Source organism: Lepidothrix coronata, unplaced genomic scaffold (genome assembly GCF_001604755.1).
Source record: "Lepidothrix coronata isolate B3197 unplaced genomic scaffold, Lepidothrix_coronata-1.0 Scaffold150, whole genome shotgun sequence".
NCBI classification, from domain to species: Eukaryota; Metazoa; Chordata; class Aves; order Passeriformes; family Pipridae; genus Lepidothrix; species Lepidothrix coronata.
In genome coordinates, this window is record NW_016690330.1 from 105,644 (window position 1) to 125,337 (window position 19,694).

The 19,694-nt window shown below is 39.1% G+C and overlaps 1 long non-coding RNA gene across 1 annotated transcript; it reads left to right on the forward strand.

Annotated features, from left to right (window-relative positions):
• Positions 1-1,106: 1,106 nt before the first annotated feature.
• LOC108504029 lies at positions 1,107-11,962 on the forward strand. Its single transcript, XR_001876974.1, has 2 exons — positions 1,107-1,140; positions 11,866-11,962. It is a non-coding gene; the product is annotated as an uncharacterized LOC108504029 (long non-coding RNA).
• Positions 11,963-19,694: the final 7,732 nt, after the last annotated feature.

A 19,694-nucleotide genomic window follows, 5' to 3' on the forward strand; every position in this document is an offset into this window, starting at 1 on the left:
TAAAAGACAGCTGCCTGAAATATCTCCTTCTCCTATCTTCTGATTGTGGTAGTAGATTCTGTTTGTAGTTCCTGGGATGCCTTTGTACACTGTATATATTTATTAATCTCCAGAGATACTTCTGTTCCCTAACTGCAGTATTCATTGGGATAGAAAAAAATCAGAAGTCTGGGCAGACATGGATATTAGTGTCTTTATATGATATGACTGTGGTTGCCCAAGTCCATTTCCCAAATTACAGATTTACATTGAAGAAATTATTTAGTAACACTCTTCACCCAAAGTTCAGCCCAATCTCCAGAAAATGAATTGTCAGCATTGTAATACATTAACTAAGCTGGGTTTCAGTGAGAGTTTTGCATTGCACTCCTATGACTGTACTAGTCTTTTCTTGTCACAACAAATACCTGCCACCTTTTGCCATTTCTTTGTATAAAGGAGTGTATATGTATTTTACTGATTTCATAGTCACTGTCTTCCTGGCATGCTTCATTCATAGCTTCTTTGCATCTTTACATTTGGTGATGTAGTAAATGGAGGATGAAGGGTTAACCAGTTTCCAAAGGGTGCTGTTAAATGATGGTTGTCCTTCTGAATCATGGATTAGCAAATAATCATTTGTTCTGATGATGTAATATTTGTAACTTACAGTAATGTTACTAAAGGGAGGAGTTCTGTGAAAATTGGTTTGAACTGGTCTCTCTGGTTTATGATCCTTCCTGTTTCCCTGCTAACGCACTGGCTTAATCTTACTCAGTAAACACGTTTGTTTCCTAATTCTCCTTCAGACCTTGATTTGCAAACATCTCGGGGGAATCCTATCCTGCTTTTAAACCCAAACGCATCAAAAAAAAGCACACCCAAAACAGCACTTTTGCACTAAAAAGCAAAAGAAAGCACTGATTTACTTCCAGTCATTGCATTCTAACTTGGCATAAAATTAACTCCCTGGAGATTGCTGATAAATACATTCATCTTCCTAAGTTTTCATTTGGCTAAGAATCTAAAGTATATCAAGGGTTTCTTTTTAAGGCAGTTCCCGAGAGGCAATACTAAATGTTATATATTGTTACAAGAGGTAAAAAAAAAATAAAAAACAATTCATTTATATTAATATATTTTCTACTGGAAGCATATAATGTTTAAAGCACTTACAGACAGCAAGTGACATTATTTTGTAGTTGCTAAAAGTTACTGTTTCATTAGGGCTGTAGACTTTCTCAGCAATATCTTGAATATGTACCGATAAATCCTGAAACGGAATTCTGCATTTTTTCTCGATTTTCTGCTCCTTTCCTACCACAGGGAAGTGAGTAGGAGTAACATCATCTTGTACTCATTCACCCTGTCAGTGACCATTATTGAAAAATCAACAACTGTTATCTGTTGTCATACCATAACATGTAAAGCAGATGGTGACTTTCAAGTATCATATACCAATACAGATGGTATTTCTGCTAATGAAGACTAATAAATATTTAGTTTCTAATGATGCTATCGTGTGCATCCAATTGTGTACAATAAAATATAGCACATGTGAAAGACGTTGCATTCAAGATGAATAGTAATGCTTAGACTGTGGAGTGGACAGGATTGAGGAAACCATTATTCTGCATGATGGATTGTGTTTGTGGATTTGACAGTTGCAGGGTGGGTATTCCTAGCACATGCCAAGCCACTTCCTCTGTGTGCAGCTGGAACAAGCCTCAATTTACAAACCAGCTTGAATATATAGTCCTGGGCACAGTCCACCACTGATAACAGATACCACTTGTATCTGTTATCTGTAATAGCACCACAACGTCTCTGCTTACCATCACAAGAGAGATTTCTTACTAATCAGAGAAAGTGGATTTTTACAAGAAATTCAGTGATATCAGTACCAACTCCATGCCAACAAGAAGCAGCGGAGCTGCTTTTTTACTATCACAGTTTATAAATTATTTTCTCAGCTGAACATTAAAGATTATGTGTGCTATTCAAAAGAAGGGCAAGTTAACTCAAAAAAAAAGTGAAGTAGGCATATATGTAGGATTATGTGAGAATGTTCCCAAACTGTGAAATAACTCAAATAGATTGGCATGCAATGATGCATAGGTCAATCAAGTCACAGCATGCTTCTATTTAGTTTAATAGTAGATGCTCTAACATTTGTAGTTGCACAGTGCATAGTCAAACAGTATCACAAATGGATTTTTTTTGTGTGTGTTCTTCAGCTCATATTCTATTAAAAGCAATGTAAGGTTTTTCTTTTTCTGAATCTTTTTTTTTTTACAGCTGAATAAGTCTCTAGTTACTTTCTTACTATTGTTAGAAAACACTTTGGTAAGCAGCTGTATTTAATATATGTTGACCTTGAATTTTTCTGAAGAGTATTCATCAAATCCTTAAGCACTTAGCTTATTTTTGCATCTTAAAGTCGAATTATTTGGGTAGTATCCAGTGGTTAGTGGCAATGCGGTCCATTGGCCCACTGCCAACAAAGATCACTGAAATCACGGGATCCCTTGCTTTCCAATGCTTCACTCAGTCTTAAAGATGAGAACTGATATATCAATGGCCCTCTTGTTGCTGGAACAGAAAGGTTGGTTAAAGCTGTGAACACAGTCCATGTTAAATATAACTTCAAAATTTGCTTTGGTGCTGAGTCACAACTGAACCAAACATTTTAAAAATTGCCACAGAACAAAAAATTTTACATTTTTATTTTAAAAATTATCTTGGAGAGGAATTCTGATTTCAACCCAAAATTTCTCATTGTTAGTAAAAGTTACAGTTATTTACTTATTTTTATGGCTTCATTGTGGAAGTCCATAATAAACCATATACCATAACATATTGTTTGAAACAGGATTGCAGGATAATGGAAAGATATAGTAAACAGTTGGCTTCTCTAATTTGTATGTTGTATGTTTACGTGCTCCTTTTGTTAAGTACCAAACTGTTTCATCAGGACAAAATCACAAGATACTTTGATCTGAAAAATAAGGTAAGATGTTTCAATGACACATTGCAGCCACAATTCATCCTACCTAACATTAATCACCTATGTAAGGCATGTAAATTAGGGGGTTAGTCACCTCAGACTCCCTCTAATGTCGCAGGAGGATGATGGGCACTTTCTCAGGGTGGCAGGGAGACTTGGTGGCTCCACAAGAGTGGAGGGAGCCAGGGTGGCTGGGCTGTAACACTGGTACCTCAGCGGTGGAGCCAAGAGTAGGTTCAGGCACTACCTCATACCTCCTGGTTTCCGAAACAAGTCAATGAAATAGTGTGATTGTTCCTACTTCGTAATTCACTTAGGAGATGGGTTTTCTTTGGTAGGAAATATAAGTAAAATCTTTCTGATTCTACAAAAATTTCTGCGCCATTAGCAAGCAAATTACATTTGGTCCAGATAATCCCACCAGCTTCAGCTGTGAGCAGTGCAAAAGTGCTATATTACCAATTCATAGAGGGAAAGGTGTACTTTCATTCTTCAGTAAACTACATTTATGACTTCAGAAATGGGCTTTAACAGGATCTGGAAAGAAGCCAAATCAATTTGCCCTTTAGCCTACAGGCAGATCAAGCAGGAGTGATGATTTTGAGGGCCAAAATGGGAAGATTAGGAGGACACCTGAACTGCAAGATGAATTCAGCAAGAAGCACATAAATCCCCTAGCTGGTTTTCTTTTTTTTTTTTCTCTGCATTAAACCGTTTTTTGTTTTGCTACAAAAATGTGAACTCAGAATACATTATTGCAAGCGTATGGCAGCACCATTATGGGATAAGGCAGACACATATATGTGTCATCTTGAGCAAAACTAAAGGGCAATGGAATGAGGCTGGTATAGTGTAAGGTGTCAAAGGTAAAGAAGCCTCTATGACTAAAAGCTTTCTAGATTCCTAGAACCAGAGATCATGGAAAAACCTGTAGGAACAGAACTCTGGGGGTCATCTACAGCAAGCCCCAGCTCAAAATGGAACTATTGCAAATACTGGAGCATCTCAGCTGGGCCTTTTTCAGCTGAGACAGCGTAGAAGTCCTCCAGGGATGGAGATCCCACAACTGCTCTAGTTTTTGTACTAGAGCAAGTCACACAAAGACATAGAAGATTACCACATGGTCACTACCTTCAAATAGATCTGCCTTTTCAAAATCAAAGGTTGATGCTGGATGGAGAAAGAGGTTATTGTACTTTGTATGTATCACTGCTCCCCTGCAAAAATTTTGAGGACACTAGAGGTAGAAGCAGTAAGGTGGGGAAGATGAGAGACTGCCTCCATTTCCTTAGTTCCACTCTGTCTAATCTCAGAGCCTCTTTTCCTCCAAACCTTTCAGATCTAAGTAATTGTATTTCCTCAGAGGACTCCACCAACTCCCAATTAATCTGATGTTCTTTTCCTGAGGGGAAATTTCCTCCCCTGGTGCAATTCCCAGATTTTACACTTTGCTCTTCTAAGTGTCGACTATGTCCTGACTTCTCTCAACCCTTCCTCTGCTCTTCTGCAGAAAAATCCCTCCCCCTTGAATTTCCCACATACTCTCTTTCATCCTTTCAGACTAACCCCCAAACTCAAAGTTTCAGTTTTTCCTGTCCATCTAATTTGACCTGTCACTCATTGTCCCTCACTTGGACTCTCTTGCTTCAAGCTTTCCCGCTCCTGCCAACCCTTCCTTTCCCCATATGGAAATGACTCTCCTGTGCCACTGCCATCTTGTGCTGTCACCATCACTTTAGAGATCAAGCTCCCACTGGATATAAAAACCCAGGGCATTCTCTGCCTAACCCTTCCTGCTTTCTGGATTTCCCTAGTGTTTCCTCTGCTTTGGCAGGGATTTAAAGACCTCACATTCTTCACTAAGAATACACTTTGGTGTTTGCTTAGTGTTTACATCCAAGAAAAAGAGAAAAGACAGAATCCATAGATACAGTAGAATATAACCTTCTTGCCATTGTGAATATTTGAAGTCATTGTCAACAAAACTGATCACCTATAATGGAGGTTAAATGAGAAATATGTGGGTTCAGAAAGAAAGTGCACCTAGAAAACAGTAAAATTATATAACTAAATGAGAAAATTGCTGGGTTGTTGGTTAAGGTGCAAAGAAACTCAGACTGGCATCACTTAGTCTTACAAAGAATAACAAAAACCAAGTACAGTTGTAGCCTGTGCATCTCGGCATTGGATGGAAACCAGAACCAATTAATGGAGCTTTAAAAACACAAATAGGTGAGGTGCCCAAGACAGGATTCAAATCTACATTAACATCGTATTTCTCATGCAGGATCTTTCAGCTACTTTACAACGAATACAAAGGCAAAGATATATCTTACTTGGTGTTCAGAGACCAGCATCTGGAAGAAGGTGTCTACATATCCTCTTTCTGAAAGCATACTTCTAAAATGGGTTGGTGATGGAAATGTTTCTGTCTATTTAGTACAAGTAAGGTTATAGAGGACAAAGTGGGAGACCAGAATTTAATCTCCTCCAGTCTTTCGAGTGCCAGATGTCCCACTTGTTTAAGTTGAATTGAAAGGGTGTTGACCATGAAGTGTATAAGCAGCCAAACTACTGCTCAAAACTACTTTGTGCAGGCTACAGAATAATGTGTCTATTTGGAGGTGCCTGTCTAGAGACTTTCGAAGTTTTTTGCTACACATTAATACAACTTGAAGAGAAAGAGTAGACAGTGTGCATGAAAACCCATCTCTTCCCCTCTAAAGAAAGTCAAATCTGATGAGAGGACATTTTCCTTGGAAAAATGTTAGTTTCAACCCCTTCAGTCAGAACAAAGTGTTGAATCTGAGCCTAACTTCCTTAGCAAATGACTTAACCACAGAATTTTGTATGAAAGGTGGGTGGCAGATCCTCCTCCACTGTCTGTTCTAAAAATCACCCACAAAGCTTTTTCCAAGGAGCTTTCTGGGTGTGTGTTGGGTGTTTTTTTGAGAATGTCTGCAGGTTTGAGCCCCCCAGGAGACTTCAGCAGAGGAATTCCTTGCTTCATTGGTGGGAGATAGTAATCAGACTGCTTAAACTGTTCTGGGCACATGCCAAAGCAGTGCTCTGGACACCCAGAAGAGCTGAAGCTCAGACAGGCAGGTGCCTTCAGCTAGACTCAAATAAAACACCTAAGCACTTATGGTGCAAATGGAGAATTTCATCAAAGAAAGTGAAAAGTGATTTTCCCTATAATGTTTGCCCCACTAAAGTACTCAAAATTTTCATTATAAAATTTACTTCCATGCTTAAAATTACCCCACTGACACCTTGACTGAACTAAATACATAAACCACCATTTCCCGGAGTGTGTTTGGGATTTACAAAGCAGGTATTCCACTTGGGAAATAGGTCATGTCTAATACATATGAACAGCACTAACTTCAACACGGGACTGAGCTGCCACGATCACTTTAATTCAAAAACACTGGTGTAGGAGAAGCAGTGGTGGTGGTGGTGGTGGTGGAATCCACTTTTGCATACTAGCCTATGGGATTGACCGCCTACACAGCCATGGATAACCCAGGTTCATTGAATTCTGGAATCAGACTGCAAGCATGGAGAGCAGATAAATCCTTTCTGGTGAAGCCATGGTGTTATCTGGCAAGAATTTTATAATAAGGTAATTATTGGGGTTTTTTTTATGGTATTCCTAATTAAGTACGTTTTGAAGAATTATGGAAGTTTTTCCTGTCGCAGTTGATGTCCTGCATGGACCAGTTTGTCCCACAGTTAAGTTAATTAATCTTTTCTGTTCAATAAGCTTCCCTACTCTGTAAAAGAATAACTCAGTCTAACGTCATGTTCCAAATGCACCACATTTGGGACTGCACCACAGCCGCCTACCCCCATCTGCAACTAGGATGAATTTAGCCCATTGCCACTGAAAAGGGCAAACAGTGACAGCAGCTGTCTGTGGGACAGGATGTTAACAAAGTGTGAATACAAGCCTCCTTTTTACGTAGATATTATGCAGATTATTCTTATTTGGTAACACTTGGAGTATACTGAGAAACTTAAACACATGCTGTTCAGTTAAGTAAACTATAAAAGAATATGGGAACCCAAAGGCACTGCAAAAAAAATAAAGCTCAACCTCATTGCCAGATTGGATTCAAAGTTCTGCAAAGCTGGTGAAGGTAGGCTGAAGAAAACAAAAGACAGCAATGCTATCTATGACACAAGAAGAAAAATAGGAAACTCAGCACAGGGTTTCAAGATCTCTGTGGAGGTGGGTGAGTCACTGTTGCTCACACTTTGAAGTGAGTGAGACAAGCCTGAGCATCATATGTTATTTCCTCTTAATCTGCAGAGAACAGGCCATCCCAAGCCATTGATGGAAGCCAAACACTTCAAGCACAAATGAAACGTGACTGGACACGGGTTTCTCTTAGTCAAGCATCCTGGGAGCCTAGAACCGCAAGTCAGACTCTGTCAGCAGTTGAAATACCTTTGGTTTACAGGTTAGCAACCTGGCGATAAAAATGAACTGTGGCTGAAACTAAGCCTACGTGGGCCTAATGTAATTAAGAGCCAAGTTTCATACCGCTATAGGGCTGATACTACACCCACTGAAGTCAATGATAATCTTTCTGTGAATTACAGAGGCAGATCTTTTCATCTCTTGATACCTGCACTTATAAGACAGGGATAACGGTACTTTCTTTCTCCTATGTTTGCAGCCTCAGAAACATTTTACAAGGACTGTCTCTTTCTAGGCATTCCATGTGACATTTAACACCTCTAGGTTGCTCTCTTGTTTGGAATTTGAAGCTAGAAAAAGAACACTAGGACTGGTATGACATTTCCAACAGATATGATGTTTGTTGTATACAGACTATCACAAACTTGTGGGGATGTGAAGATATAATTCTATGGCTACCAATAAGTAAGTAAGGATTACTGGCAGTTTTTGAAACCCCTGTCTAAAACTTCTGGTTGTTTTATTTCTTCTTATTTGATCTACTACAGTGGTATAAAGCCTGTGAAGGCAGCATAGCTGTTACATATCTCAGAATTTTGTAGGACTTTACAGGTGCAAGGCTGACTCCACTAGTGAAGATAACTGCTTAGCTGAGTTGGACATGTATTTTTTATTCACATAATGCTGTTTAAATGTGTAGCTCAACGTTTACATTAAGAACAGTTTCTACCATGTGCAGGACGTATGGCAAAAGAAAGCCTTGCATGATCTCTACGGGATTGATTTGTACTGATAATTGAGCTGGACTCTTCATTTCATCTTTAAGTCATTTATATGAATGTATGCTTGGTTTGTTTTTTTTTTTCCCATTATGGGAAGCAGCTATACCTTGCATAGACTGCTATTATTTGCTGCTTTGGAAGACATACTGGCAGACTCGTTAGTTTACATCCCCTGCTGGGCTTGGGTCTTCTTTTTATTTTTTTTTCTTTTCAAGTAAATATATGTTTAGTTGAACATAACAAGCTGAAAAAGCATTTTGTCACCGTTTTGTAACAAAGCCCCACACCATCAAATACCATGTAAATATATACCCTACATCAGAGGATATTAATCCTTATTTAAGCTTAAGTCGACAGAATCAGGACCTTTCTAGGGTGTAAGCATCTTATTAATGAACACGATCAAATAAAATTATGTTGACGCTTGAGACGAATATTTCCTCAGAGTCCTGAAATGTCCTCACTTAGACCTCTAGACCCTGACAAACTATTGTTACATCGCAGCATACTTGAAAGGTCACAATTTCAATAGAAAAGCCAGAGGTAACAGCCCACCAGTCCTTTGTAGCTTGCTGAGCCCTTCCATCTTGAAAATCTGGTGTCTGTCTTAGTGGAACTGCACATTTTAAGGCTAGAAAATTCTCTCAAAATTACAGACTCTTTTAAAACTTTTGTAAGCCAAATACTTTGCTGTTGCACTTGGAACAAAACAAATCCTTGGGCAACTGAGCATAGAAAATAGGGCTGAACAACCTGTTCAGAAATCCCAACCTGCCTAAACACAGCAAGTTTCAGCTTGAAGCAGACTGATTGTGCTGAGCATGGCCTGAAGCCCATGTAATGCAGTTAAACTTCCGTGTCAGTTAGTTATGAGTTTCAGTGAGCTGGGGTAGACGCTATTCTTTAAAGAGAAGGCTCCACTCATCTATTTGAATCTGATTTAGTTCTGCTTACAAAATACAAACAAGAAAAAGAAAAAAAAATGTGCTGAAATAACCTGGGTGGCATTTTTTCAGTATTATAGACATCATAATCTCTTGAGATGATTGTAAGGGTTTTATGGATGCCAATATCTTTCACTGCTTACTCGGAAAGGTCCCAGATGTGGAAAATTTCCTTGAATCTCTCATGGTGGCAGTGGAAAAATGTAGAAAGGAGCAAAGGGTACTGATTCACTACATTGTTTTTTTCCAAAATGACACATGGATGTAATATTGCTGGGATCAATTAAGTCACATAAACATAAAACTGGGCCAAAGAGGTAGTGGATTTGGCTCAAAAGGTCTATTAATGTTTTGAGGAAGGGGGGACTGCCTCCTGCTACTTCAAAATAGACTGCAATGTTTTTTATGTAAAACAACAGTGGCTGCCAATAATACACCAGACTGGTTGAAAACACTTTCACATGACTACAGGTAAACATATGTTATAAACTAGCTGAGACCTGGGAAACCACTCTAGGCAGTGGTAGGCAGACAGGTAAACTGAGCTCCATGCTTTGCTTTTAGAAGTTCCAGTACATACTGCCGCAACCAGTTTTTGTTTTGTTTTTCTTCTCAGAGAGTCAGTCTGTAACCACAGACAAATGTTTTTCTCTGTTGAAACTCATCCTTATGGCACGACAGCCTGGCTAATTCTTGGTTATACTGCATATGTAATAAGAATGCTTGAACATAAAAGGGATGAAAGACCAAAGCAGGAGAAAATTTCCCTGCTAAAAAGCCAAATCTGGCATACCCAGATCTTTTTGTTGGTTCTCAATGCTCAGACTGGGGATGCGAACAGTAGCCATTGATGCCATTTAGGTTTCTATATGTATTTAAGAAATCTTTCTCTTAGGTTTCTCCTTTGTCATTTTTTTTCTTCCTATTCTCTCATGCTCTGGATTGAACTCTGTTTAATAGCCCATGATATGCAGACTTTGTCTTCTAGTTTCTGTTGTCTAGAACATGTCATCTAGTTTCTGTCTTGTTCACCTTTTGTGATCAACCTTGGAAATCCTCCCTTAACTCACTTGTGTAATTATGCCAGTAAAAATTTCAACAAAATGACATTAAGAGGCCTTATGTTCATGTCCTGTGACTGTCTCAAAATAGTCTAGTTAGCAGTTTAATATGAAAAAAAAGTTTTGTTCTTTGTTGCTTGCCGTAAAAATTCATCCTTGACATCTGAAAGTCAAACTGCTCCTTCTCCATACATTTAAAGAGCTATAAAAATTCAGCTATGGAAATCTGGGCCCCAGTTCAGCAAAGCACAACTATTTCCTTAATAACGAGGTTGATCCAGCTCACTTTTCTATGCATGAACTGTGCAAGGCCAGCCAGAGCTAGGGAAGTAAGAAAATTTTTTCATAAGCAGTACAGGTGAGCACAGTTGAAGGAAAACTTAGTCATTTCATTGAGCACAGTTGAAGGAAAACTTAGTCATTTCATTCTCATGCGTATTTGTATTCCCACTTTCCATATGGTCACGGATCCTCTGGCTTATGCAGGTGCTTACCACATTCCAGAGGGGGTTTGGAGCTGCCATTATGGACTGAGATGGATATTGCCGACAGGATCATTCTCACACAGAGATGTTGTTCAGCTACACAGCTGCACCAAAGGAGCCAATACTGTTGTTCAGTCATATTCCAACTATCTTTACTCACAGTGAGTAATTCTTTTGAAGTCAGTGTGTCTACGCAAGTGAGTAATGGCCTCAGGATCTGGCCCTTCAATAGTGTATGACGTGTTCTGTTTCAAATGCTTCTGCACTGTTGTTTTTCATTGCAATTCACCTACTGGAATTATCTTCTGAATAGCTTCTTTCCATGGATTCCATTATGTATATTCTTTTATTTATTACATTTTCACTTTGATCTGCATGCCAATCAAGATAAACTCAATAAAGATAGAATTTTAATGAACACAAGGAACTATGTGTAGCTGCAACAGCCAGTTTTACTAGTTTTATGGGTGTGTGCATTTATTTTTACTTGTGTAATATCCAGCTTGTAAGGCTGCGGTGTGTGAAACACTTCATATTCGTTTGCTTGTTTTCAAAAATGAGAAATCTCTATAATTTTCACGACTATCTAGGTACCTCATTTTATCGGTTTGAAAATTTTTCTTCAGTTAAAAAGAATTAAAGGAGACTGTTAAGAAAAACTAATACTAAATAGAATCATGAAAAAGATTAATATTTTTCAGAGAGGATACCCAGTAGTCTTTTAGAACAGGGACTGTTAACTGTGAAAGGTCTACCACCTGGCTCCAGATAGGTTATAAATGGATGTTTCCAAGGTCAGGATCAAAGGAACTTAAACCTGTTAAATCCCTTTGCCTGGAGAAGAAAGGCTTGGAAATAAGCAGCAATAGTTGGGTATCTGTATCTTTTAGTAGGCGAGAAGTGCAACAGGACAGAGAGGAACATGTGGAAAAACACACAAGGAAGGACTAAGGCTTAGATGGAGATGTTCAAGACTTTCAGCATCTTTCTTTACTATGTCTTTTGATAAGTAATGCATGGGTTACTCAAATAAGGCAATCAACACATCCTCTTGGACAGGCGTTTTTGTACACGTCAAAGGCAATTAGGTTATGATCAGGAGATAAAGTCCAAGGTCCAGCCATAGAGCCTTTAGAGTGACAGTTTCTACCACAACAGACAGGGGCCAGGAAAAGGAGCAGGTTCTAATTGTGAGAGATGTTTAAAATTGTAATTTCAACCAGAAGTAAATTTTTTCTTTTGAAGGAAATGTTCTCTTTATACAGCCTAGTTAATGTTTAAAAAAAAAAAAAAGAAAAAGAAAAAGGGAAAGAAGAGGGGTCTGTGGTAGAAGAGTGAAAGAGTATCTAAAACAGAGTTTTCTCTGAAAACAATGGAAGGTGCTTTAACAGGTAACAATGACCACAGCTTTGTAGGTATATGAAATTCATTATAGTAAAGCTATAATGTTGTGGACCTATCTCACAACATGTTGATTCTGGAAATGAAGTTGATACCAGCTGCCTGTAAAAGTAGATTTCTGTACAGCCATCCCAGATTGCTTTGCCATTGCTACTAGAATTTTATGCTTGTGTAGAGTGCTGAGGGATGCTTGGAGGTTTTGATTTCCCCCTTTTGGAGATACCTTGCACCACTCACCACTGTTGGTGGAGTGCTCTGAAGGGAGCACTGCAGCCTCAGCCGACTGGGTGCACTCACATATGCACTGCACAATTCCTAAAACAGACAAAAGGCAAATTTGTGCATAAGCAATCACCTCCAGAGTACTAAATTGCTAACATAGTTGCACTAGTTGAGTACCCACCTACCTGTCTGGGGAAAAACTGACATGAACCAAACTCATTCCCTTTTCAAATTCTCGTGACAAATACTTTATATTTTTCTTTACCAGAGGTTTACTACAGTTCAGCAACAGACAACAAAATCAGCACCATACGTCTAACCAGCCCTCAGTGAAACAGCAGTGTAGAATGTCTCATGAAGAATTGTCTCAGACTCACCATCATAATTCTTTTCTGTATACTAAAAGTGTTATGATAAACAAGGTAGATGCAACTGGCATCCAAATTAAGAAAAAAAAGCAGATTCTCTTTCCTAAATTTTCCTACACCACCTAGTGCAGTTTCAGAAGCATGAAATATCACAGTTCAAAGATCATTAAATTTTAACCAGTTTCAAGAGTTCATCTGACTATCTTGATGACAATAACTAAAATGCTTCTCTAGAAAATAGCAGAAGGATTCCAGCAATGTAGAGGTTGTAGCAGCTCAAGCAATTAGTGCCACAGAGATAATAATAATATTCAGTGTCCCTGAGACAGGGAAAGTGTGGAAAACACAGTTCTTCCTGAAGGATCAGGAAAAGGAGAATGGAGTACACAAATGATGAGACACAGCATGTTGTTGAAATAACCGAATATATTATATTATATACATTAGCCAAGGAGCAAGAAGGTACGCTTGCCTCGCAGTGATGCAGGATTTTTGACTGTTCATGGTTTGTCAGTGCTTTGTCATAGAAATTGTTTATGCTTCAGTCTGAACGCATGTGTGACAGTTTTTGGTCCTAGTCTTAACACTTTGCTCAACCCCCCATCTCTTCTGTCAAGCTCTTTCTTCTTTTTTTTTAGAGCTGGACTTTTCCTCAACATGGCTTTAATGTTTACCCATACAGCCAAAGCTTGGTCTGTGTTCAGCATTTCTGCAGGGACAGTTCTGTCACTACACATGGGATTTCCAGTTTTCAAAAATGTGGACATACCAGTAAGAGGCTTGTCTATACTGGCCGTAGGCCTGGAAGTATACCACTCTTACACAAGCTAAGTATTCCAATGTAGATTCATAGAATAATGGACTGGTTTGGGTCGGAAGGGATCTTAAAGATCATCTAATGTCGTGGGTAGGGAACCTTCCACTAGACCAGGTTACTCAGAGCCCCATCCACGCTGGTCTTGGACACCTCCAGGGATGGAGAGTCCACAACCTCTCTGTGCAACCTGTTCTGATGCCTTACCATCCTTAAAGAATTTCTATATTCTATAACAGAGAATATTTCTATACTCTTTACTTGAAGCTTTGTGGACAGCTTCAAGTACAGAGTACATATCTCTGTATTTTGTTCAGATGTGATCACAGTCTTCTGTCTTGTTTCAGGGAAAGTATTAGTTTGATTTGAAAAAGTGGAAGAATCTCATTTTTCAAGTAGAAATAATAAAGTAGGAATCATTTATTTCTCTTTACTCAGGTCTATGGTATAACAAGGTTTGAATTCAAATCATTAACGGAAATCTATTGCTAAAATTTGGGATTAACAACTGGACAAAAATCCATACAATAATAAAAATAAAAAAACTCTCTCACTGATTTAAGAAACGAGAGAAGTGAGTTAAGGTCTTCTTTGGTCCTAATGTGTACTTTGGTATAACCTGCACAGTTATGGCACAACAAGGTATAAATATAGTTTGGATACCAGCCTCTGCACTTCCAAGAGCCAGTCCTGCTTCATTGGCTTCAAGTAAACCTAAAGAATGAAACCAGAATATGGTGCCCTACAGGCTGGGTAAATACACAGCAAAGATGTGCAGCTTTGCAAGTTTCATCAAGGAAAGCCAACAGCAAGAAAAAGGTGTTTGCCCATTACCTCAAAGAAAATGAATGGTATACACCAGGCAAATAATTTCACCTCCCTAACCCTTGCCTCAAAGGGAAAACAACCACAGGAGGTGCACCCTTAGTGCATACGCACCTTCCTAGGTGAACGGGCTGGAATAACGAGCATGTCTCCTGAGATCCCTGCAGCACTGTGGAACTGCCCGTGAACTCTTACCAAGAAAGAGTCAAGTTTGAGTTGGTGGAGAGGGAATTTCAATGGAATACCTGGCAAAATCTTCCTGGGCAGAGGAAGCATCCCATCTGGGCCTGCTGACAGCATGAGGAATCTACCAGTGGCTTTGGCAGCTGTGGGGTGGTTTCTCTGAACTGACTTCATGCCTCAGAGACCCAATGATGAGCCGCGCTGCCAGGCACCTGCCTTGCTTGTTCCCCAGGGCTGCAACACTTTCTCCACTGCCATGTCCCTCCAGGAAAAGGCTTCTGTTTTTGATTGGGCTGGGAATCCATGGCCTGTGGGCTGGGCTGGAGCTGGGGTTGGAGCTGGAACTCCGTTCCAGATGACCTGCAGCCACCCCAGTGGGAGGAAGGCGGTCACAGATGTCTCACTACAGCACAGAAGGTGAATGTTAATTGTATTGTAGTTATCACAGGAGAATCCTATTGTGTGCATTAATGTGCAGCCCACAAAGAATGTGTCAAAACCCCAGATAAATCCTAGGCTAAACAAAAATTCCCATCCTGTGACTACAGAATCTCCACTGTCCATGAATCTGTGGCGAATGATCTGTCATATCAGCTGCAGCAATGTCTGATCCTTAACATGCCTTAAAGCAGATAGTCTATCACCTAACTCTCCACACGACAGAGCCTATGTTATTATTACAATAAGCATAACCTTGACTCTGTCAGTCATTAAATTATGTTCGTCTCTTCAGTTAACAAATGGATTTTGTAATAAATGCTATTGACAGGACACAAGGACTTTCATTGGAAGAAATGTGGATTTAAAACAAAGTATTTTTTAAATTACTATCACCGCCTCCCTAAGATCTTGCTTTTGTATCCTCTCTTCTGTCTTCATCTTTTAGACCAAGGAATTGTCTTTCTATGGCTCTTCTTTTGTGTGTCATGTTTTCTAAACCTCTTACTCTGATTCTTATCCTCTCCTGGAGTTTGCCTACATCCTTGTTCAAGTCCAGCACCCAAAAGTGGGCAGAGTCTTCCAGGTGAGGTTTCATCAATGTCAAACAGAACTAATCAGTCAGCTCCTGTCTCTTATAGATGATGTCCTTGATCACATCATACTGAATTCTTCTTGTTCACAACAGCCTCAGATTGCTGACTTGCCTTCCTTCACAGTAATCTCCAAATCCTTTCCTGCTGCTCTCATTATTCTTTATTTTATTTCTGTGGGGTTTTTTCCCTCTGAACTGTTCTCTGGTTTTCCCCCTGCTTAGTTTCTCTGTGGATTTCAGGTCATCCCTCCTCTTTGCCCATTTAGTTTCTGAAGATCTCCAAAGTGCTTGGAGTATCATCCTGTCGGTGCCATCCGCAAATTAACTGTGTGTATGTATGCTCTCTAGCCTGCTGTCTAGACCCCTCCTGAAAAACCAGATTAAGGCTGGGCTGAGGACAAAAGCCTGTAAGGACCCCACTTGGAAGGACTTCACAATTTTGCAGTGAATGTTTACTCTTTAAGAAAAATGTTTCAGGCTGTCCTTCTTCCCAATTAGTTATTATAGGCTGTTTTTCCTTACCTTGCTCATTACATCATGAAAGATGGTGTCAGAAAATTCTCACCAAATATTTATCTGCTGTTCTTTCACCCTTCAGCAGGTTAGCTATCCACTTAAAGAAGGAAAAGGGCAAATTGCAGTAATACTTTCACACTGAATCATACAATCCTTATATTCTAAAAAAATATCTAAAGTAAAACTTTTTTTTAAATAAATGCCTGAACTTTTCTATCAGTGATTTTAAAATCTTCCCATGTTAAAAAAAGAAAAAATACAATAAAGACACACCACAGGTATTTATAAATACTTCTGATCAGACAGCAAATGAGTAAAACTTACACTTCACTTATAAACTGTTTGCTTTGGCATCTGCCATATAATGTGTCTGTACAAAGAGAAGGCTAGTCATGCAATATAATTATTTTCCCACCTATTCTTGTCACAAAGTTTCCTGAAAGTGCAGTTTATTTCTTCACTCCCTGTATGTAACCTCAAAATAGTATCTCATGGCCACAAAACTCTTATGTTGTGTAAATATCTTCTGGGGCATTTGATCTTTTCACTCTTCTTTCCTCCTCTTCCATTAGCAGTTTTTATTGCAGCCGCTTGAATACAAGGTAATGAAAGCTCATGTTTCTGTTTGCACTGGGTCATATTGGTACACAGAACAAGAGAGGAAACAAAAAGCCTGGGCATCATTATAGAGGTTGTCATCAAACAACCACTATAATTTAGGAATGACACTTCAGGACCTGGTATTTCATGCTTTAAAAGGACTTGTTCTGGGATTCTTTGCAAAATACTCTTATTTCTGTGTGCAGTGAAAGGCAGCACATTTTAACTTGATAAATAATTTAAATTTGATAATAACTTATGCTTGTGCATGATACATGACTAATTAGTGATTTGTGATTGCACAATGCTTTCTTTTCTTCAGACAGGGTAGGCGGCTCCACTCAGCATTACACAGGAACAGGAGGTGAACCAGACTGTTACTTGTATATCCTGGGAGTCCTTTGGACTTTTGCAGGAGAGCAGAGGAAAGTCTCCAAGGGTGCCAATAGTGCTGTTGTATCACACAAAGGATAATGATGACAAGAAAAGCCAGGCAGAGAGTGTATCCTTCTTGCAGCTGCAAATTCTTGATGTGCATTAAGAATCGAATATGGCAAGGTTAAGATAGATAGATAGATAGATAGATAGATAGATAGATAGATAGATAGATAGATAGATAGATAGATAGATAGATAGATAGATAAATAGAGGGAGGGAGGGAGGCAGGGACAGATCTGGTATGAGGAACTGTCTGCCCTCTACAAAGATATGCGGTAGGGGAAAAGTTCTATTTGTATTCAATCAGTACATAAATATTACAGTTTCCATGGTGTTGGTATTTGTCAAACTACTTTCTAAGGAGAAGTTCAAATACTGAATAGTTAAATGACTAAGAATGTCATTTGAATGTTAGTTACTTCAAAAACTTAGTATGTAACAATATCCACCCAAAGCATTTACAAATTCCAAACCACCACAATTATTTTTGAAATTATAACCCCTCCCATGAAATATGTATAAACAGAACTCTCCCTAGTGAGTGCTTGAAAATCTGGCCCTTTGGCCCCAATCTTTGGTTCCTTGGTTAGTTAATTAATAGGCTTTTCCCAGAAAATAAATTTCATACAAATCCAAACAATGGACAAATTCATGGAAAACGTGAACAGCTCATAGGCAAATCATGAACAGAAGAAACAGTTGGAGTTCTTCAAACAACTTGATAGACCATAAAGTTTCTTATTTTGCATAGTACCAGAAAGAGTAAGATCCTAATATTTCTGAGAGGCAGTGTGGTAATAAACCTGTAGACAGGTAACTTAATTCTAGAGAGGAAATGACAGTCATGTATTACAATCATTCAGTCTCTCTCTGTTTCTGGCATTCCTGTTAAATTTAACCTGTTTTCCCTAATTCTCCATGCTACAGAAACTGCAATTTGTTGAAATACATTACTATACAAGCGGGCTCTGCAATTGTTATTCTCTAATTACTACATGGAGTAGTAAAGAAATCATTACAGAATGAGTGACGAACATGTTTAAGCACCTTTAAAAATCCTGTTGCACCACATCTGTATTTTTAAATGCTGTTTTCAAGTCCACTGATAGCTCATCGCAGAGAGAGGATACCGTTCACACACTTGAAATTATAAATGTTCCTGAGTGCTTTGCAAAATAAGGGTCTCCTTTATCTATCAAATGGAAATACAAACAGCTGGAAACTCTTTATTAAGCAGCCGGAAGGGAGGGAAATAAAATGAGAATTTAATAAAACATAAAAATGTTCCAGTGATTGGTTTTGCATGAAAAATTCAAGCAAGCTCCAAGCATTTTGGGATGGAAGTCTCAAAGGCACATTAATGTATTTTGAGTAACAAAAACCGACCCTTGCACTCACATATTTCATTTACCCGCTTGCTGGCTTCATCCTGCACTTTTGAATAAGACAAACTCTCATTAAAACTAATGGCAGTTTTGCCTAAACATGCACCTGCAGGATCAGACTTCAGTTGCTGAAACTCACATTTATTCCCTGAAACTACCAGCAGATCAGCATGTTGATAAGCACTGAATACATTACCGCAGGAGAGCATACAAAGCTGCATTTGAACAGGTGACATTTCCTTTTCAAGGCAGATCTGTTCAAAAGTTTAGCATTAATCATTTGCAAGCAAGCACAACAGAATTATCTACTATATCTGTCAACTTTCTGCTTCTTATAAAGGCAAAATTCTTCAACCTGTAGAAAGTGATGTCAAAACCAAAAAAATAGGGCCACTGATTAATGACTCAGCGCAATTTAACAGCAGCGTCAGAACTTGCTCTATCAACAATTGCTACAAGTCAGCAATATATATGTATATATGTATACATATTTATATACTGCTTGAAGTAAGAGAAAATATTTGCTTTGGTTACCTCAGGCTCAGTTCTGCAGAGCACTATTGTCACAACTGACTTTCCACAGATGAGTGAATACACTGAACACACCAGACTGGACTAGCAACCAATATCCATGTAAACTACAAGAGGGTGCCCCAGATGCACCTGTGTCCTATTTTGAAGGGCCTTCATGAGCTTTGTTTCAAGTACCTGAACCTCTATAATCTATTGTTTGCAACAAACAAAAAGGAAAAGCACTTGCATGCAACTAGCAGTAGCTGTAGCACTCCAGAAGCACCTATTAGAACCCACATAAGTGCCTATGAGGCTGGGAAATAGGGTTGACCTCAATCCCCCTGGTTCCTGTTTGTCCTGGTGTGCCTGGCAGAGCTGGCTTTGAGATGGGAGGCTGTGGGGTGCACCACAGGATTGCGAACGGAGCGTGAGTTTCTGGGACTCTGTAAAGTAGATTTCAGCCACAGCTGGAGCTGTGCTTGCTGATTTTGTTCTTTGTGCAGCCCAGCTGCACTTAAACTAATGAATGACACTTGCATGGGACCAGCATCCAAACTGGCCAACTCACAATGTACCATGCCATTAGTATTAAACTCTCTTACTCCCCTAACCAGGGTGGCCAGACCCATATGGCCACCTGGGAACACTCTCTGGACTCTGCTGAGTCCCCATTTGTATCAGGGAATTGTTTCGGGAAGTGCTGGGTGGCTCA